The sequence below is a fragment of the Dipteris shenzhenensis genome, unplaced genomic scaffold, assembly GCF_047967505.1.
Source record: "Dipteris shenzhenensis isolate YYH24624 ecotype China unplaced genomic scaffold, Dip_SZ_1.0 scaf0448, whole genome shotgun sequence".
Classification (NCBI taxonomy): domain Eukaryota; kingdom Viridiplantae; phylum Streptophyta; class Polypodiopsida; order Gleicheniales; family Dipteridaceae; genus Dipteris; species Dipteris shenzhenensis.
In genome coordinates this window covers 47,213-52,500 of record NW_028239754.1, presented here as the reverse complement: position 1 = coordinate 52,500, position 5,288 = coordinate 47,213, and the positions used below count along the sequence as shown (strand labels likewise).

Genomic DNA, 5,288 nt, shown 5'->3' with positions numbered 1-5,288 from the left:
CCCCCCCCCCAACCCCAAGATGCATATCGATCGATCACCAATCACTAGTTTCTATTTCTCCTTTTCCGGAAAACATAGTAGAATAGTCACAGGATACTTATAGAGGTATAAGGAATATCTTGGAAAGGAGAAGAAAAAAACTCTTAGGAGACAAGAGAAACGAAGGCAGTTAGCAGTAGAATAATACCAATCATCAATCCGAATGAATAAGAAGATACTCTCCCGCCCTCCCCATATCTTGCGCTTTCTCCACCTATGGAACTCAAAATACCGGTGCCATTAATAATTCCGTCAATTACCCATTGGTCGAAAAGAAGAGTTAACTCACCCAGGAATCGAATACCTCTCACTAGAAGGATATCGTAGTAATGATCGATGTAACCCCGGTTGTGTGACCAGTCCCCAATGAGACGGTTAAATGAACCCATAGATTGTTTGGCAAAAGGATCAATATCACCGCAAGGTTGTGTGTGAGAGGATATCGGTCCATAAATCACGTAGGAGATAGATATTCCGGCTAGTGATAGACCAACCGAACCTGCTGAATCTATTAGCAATTGTACCAAATTTTCGGGATTGTTGTTGTCCTCTGAAAAGCCTGCAAGGGGAGTTAACCACTCGGATAGCAAATCGGGACCAGTTTCTCCTCCAGCGAGATTGACTCCTATTGATCCAACCAACGAAGTTGGTATCGACAGTACTACTGAAGGCAATACCATCGAAACGTCTGATTCCTTAGGATATAGAGACTCAGAACGAATATTGGACTCTGCAGAAACTTTTCTATCGACTGAATCTTCCCCGTCATAACCTCCTGCTGAATCGACTCCTTCGTCTCGCGGGGGTGGAGGAACATCATACCCATCTCCACTCGTTGCTATCGTTTTGGTGTTACTCCGAATGACACTATTCATAGAGGAATGGGATGAATTGGTACCGCCACCGGCGCGTAGATTCCCCTCAAACGTGAGGAGATAGATGCGGAACATGTAGAAAGCAGTTGGAACTGCTGTGAATGAGGCTATACATCCGGGGGGAAAGGAACGTAGCCAACTCTTTGCAATAATTTCATCTTTGGACCGGAAACGAGCTAGAGGTGGTATACCACAGAGAGAGAGAGTACCTGAAAGAAAAGTGATTCCAGTAATTGGCATATATTTTCGCGAACCACCCGTGGGAGACATATTTTGACTTCTATTGGGAGAGTATCCGACAACCCTTTCCATCGAATGAATTACTGAACCGGATCCGGGAAATAGCAAAGCTTTGGGATGGGCATGTGTAATGAGGTGAAACAACGAAGGTTTATAAGCACCGAGACCTAGAGCCAGCATCATGTAGCCCAATTGAGACATAGTAGAATAAGCTAAACCTTTCTTGATATCCTTCTGGGCAAGAGCTATCGTCGCTCCCAGTAGAGCCGTTATTCCGCCTATCCAGGAGATAACATTCATGCTTAGAGGTAAGGTTTCAAACAATTCAAGCATTCGAGCTACAAAAAAAATTCCCGCAGCTACCATAGTAGCGGCGTGTATAAGAGCCGAAATAGGTGTGGGTCCTTCCGTTGCATCGGGCAACCATACGTGGAGTGGGGATTGTGCAGATTTAGATACCGGACCCAAAAATGGTAGAGGAGCACATGTATTGGCAAGGGAGGAGCCGGCGCTGTTGTTATCAATCAACTCACTAAATCAATCACACGATTCGCGGATCTCGAAACTACCAGTTATCCAATACGTACCTAATATACCCAATAATAATCCGAAATCTCCTGTACGATTAGTTGCAAAAGCTTTTTGGCAGGCATTAGCAGCACTTGGTCGTGCGAACCAAAAACCTATCGGCGAGTAAGAGCACATCCCTACTAATTCCCGAAAAACATGAATCTGTATTGGATTGGGACTGAACACTAATCCTGACGTGGAGGCAGTGGAGAAACTTAAATAGACGGGAAACCTTACGTATCCCTAGTCGTGACGCATATGACTATCACTGTAAATCATAACCAAGACACCTATGGTGGTGACTGATATCGACGTAATGGAAGTAAGTGAATCAACTGAAAATCCTATCTTTGGAGAAATATCGTCGTTGGGAATCCATGACCATGAGTATTCAAAAGTGGAGCGACCAGTAACTTGTTGCCAGAATGTTGCGATAGAGACGGACATAGCTGCGGCTAATGAAAGAACACTGAGCATAGCACGTATACGACGAAGGCTCTTAGTGGCTTTTGGAAAAAGAAACGATGCCAATCCGATCAAACCAGAGGTTACGAATGGGCGTGAGGGGACAATCCAAGCACATTCATAAGATAATTCCATAAACATATTTAACCCGGGTTGGAACTCTTTCTGTCAATAGTTGTCAGATATATGGAGCGTCGAAGAATGGAATATATATGGACAGGTGAGATCACGCGTATCAAACCGAATAATCCATTTGTTTCTCGTTCTGGTGCGAGCCCGGCGTCGAGACTTGACAGGAATCAAATGTGTCGGAGATACTTATCTAGGTTCCATTTTTTGACCCCAAACCGATTGAGTTGTTTTGGGTTATTTTTCACACGACAAGACTATTACGGATAGACATGCAGCAATTGATACTGGAGGAAAACAACTCCGAGTAGAACCGGGGAGATTCTATGATGTTCGTCACTTCGCTCTGCTTGGGCACAACGCATCAGAGTCCAATACGGTAATGTCGATATATCGAGTTTCATTGGTTTGTCACGGATCCAAAATTGATCTCGGACATCCCCGGCTGAGTAACGCAACTGCTAGGGGGCGGTCTTGCATCCCTGTTTCGAGAGGAAGAAAGTGATACGGAAGATCCATTCTAAGAAGAAGACGCGAAGGAAATCGGGATACAGACAGGATTTGGTTCGATCTGTAGTAGATCCCATTTGCTTAAATGGAAAGGAGTTGGTTGGTTAGCAAATTGTTATCATAAAGAAGTCAATGATTCTTGCTGGGATTCTTTTGCATAGAATGGAAACCCAGTTCCCCCAGTTGTTCCCCTTCTAATGATTCTACGCAATCACCCCCTCCCTCATTATATTGATTCTACTCGTACGTATCAACATACTCGTCGCATTCATTTCGATGATAAAACCGAATAGATAGATTTCATTATGGCAGTTCCAAAAAAACGTACTTCTAGGTCGCGGAGGAAGATTCGCAATCATATTTGGAAGACCCAAACTAATGAAGTAGCATCGAAAGCTTTTTCTCCAGCTAAATCCATTTTGACTGGACGGTCGAGAAGTTTTTACTATGTGACAAATGAAAAAATTTCTGAAACTGGTCAGTAGTACTCCCCGGTTGTAACAGGAATTGCCGTATCAATAGGACGTGGGGTCGGTCGGAATAGATAGTGAACTATTTGTTTGTTGGAACGGGGAAGACGAGATAAGTGATTGTCAGGGAACTTATTGATGAATTTGGATCCCTAGTAAGTAGTACGGGTACATGTTGATATTATTGCGTGACGGTACCGTGCGGTAAATAAAATCCAAATACTAACAGAGTTGTATCAATGAATGTTGGTAATAACCACGAGGGGGGGGGGGTTACGTGCATGAAGAAGGAGCCCAATCCCTCTCTTCCTTCCTATGATACAAGGGTCTCGATCACGATCATCGATTTATCTCTATCCCTACTACGAATGGGTATGGGTCGATAACACCCAAAGAGAATCGGGAGATAAATCTGCGTTCCCGGAACGGGAACGTCTTCTATTCCGTTTAAAATATGTTCCGACCTCGTTTATTCGGAATAGCAGGATTTGAACCTGCGACCTCCATCACCCCAAGATGGCACGCTACCGAGCTACGCCATATCCCGTTATTCCTATACAAGTATAGCGCCGTATACCTAATCAACTATAGACAGGGAAGGTCCCTTGTTGTGCGTGTGTACTCTCCCCCAGGAAGATTGACGATTCACCCGAAGATGTGATATCATTAATTACGATAAGTATAACGAGTAGCGAGCCGCTATGGTGAAATTGGTAGACACGCTGCTCTTAGGAAGCAGTGCTAGAGCATCTCGGTTCGAATCCGAGTAGCGGCATTTAATTTCAACCTGCAGGCGAGGGCTGTGTCTGATACAACCACTGGGAAAAGCAGTAGGAATAGGGAATTCTCCCCGTTTCGACGTTTAAGGGGTAAACCCGAAATCTCCTGGGAATAATGGGTGGGTGGTACATACTCTCCAAAATCTCACTAATTCACTGGATTCTCCTCATTACGATTCACACCGATATAGAGCACATATTCGCTCACATTTCTTTTCTTACGCTTCTTTCCGTCACTCTGTTTCACCGGATGGGGCTGGCTCGCAAGCTCAAGAGACTCATTAGTTTGAGCGTTGGAGGTATGACAATTGCTTTCATCTGTATAACGGGATTTACGACGATTCGTCGGATTCAACCCAAACATCTACCACCGAGCAATCTACATGAATCATCTATGTTTCTTTCACGGAGCTTCTCCCCAATGCATGTAATTATGAGAATTAGGAGTCGGAACGAATGGTCAGGTGCAGTCACGGCACCAGGTGCCATGTCGACCCATGGATTCGCAACTCTGGGTCTTCCTGAGGAAATGCAACAATCCACACCGCTAGTACCTGCTCTGCAACCTCATCGGTTAATGACGCATGTAAGTATGATGCCACTAAGCCATGTGACTTCGTTATGTGGATCTCCATCAGCAACATCTCCACCGATTGCCACCTATGACGCAGAACAATTTTCTATCCCCGGTCCAAATCAAGAATTTCCTACCTGGACCCCCTCTCCGGGAGTGGATATACACTGCTACGAGCAGGCAGGAAGTAATCCGAGAAACAGTTTTCATCGACTATCCTTGAATTCACGTAGGTGCCGATTGATCCACCAATTGGACCGATGGAGTTATCGAATCATCAGCTTAGGGTTTCCTCTACTGACTGTTGGTATTCTCTCTGGAGCAGTGTGGGCTAATGAAGCGTGGGGATCCTACTGGAGCCGGGACCCTAAGGAAACCTGGGCATTAGTGACTCGGCTGATATATGCTATTCATCTCCATACCAGAATAACTAGTGGTTGGCAGGGGGAAGGGCCTGCTATTGTAGCATCTACAGGATTCTTCATTGCTTGGATTTGTTTCTCAGGGGTTAATCCACCAGGAATCGGTTTACATAATCACGGGTGGCTTACTTAATAATTAGGTAGAAGACCGCTAATTCGATCGGGGGGAGAGATAACAAAAAATGTTACCTCGTCAGATGCTTGAAGTGTTACAT

General features: G+C 44.8%; 1 non-coding gene across 1 annotated transcript; it reads right to left on the bottom strand.

The window, feature by feature from the left end:
- Nucleotides 1-3,771: 3,771 nt before the first annotated feature.
- Nucleotides 3,772-3,845, bottom strand: TRNAP-GGG (transfer RNA proline (anticodon GGG)). Its single transcript has one exon. It is a non-coding gene; the product is annotated as a tRNA-Pro (tRNA).
- Between the last annotated feature and the right edge of the window lie 1,443 nt (nt 3,846-5,288).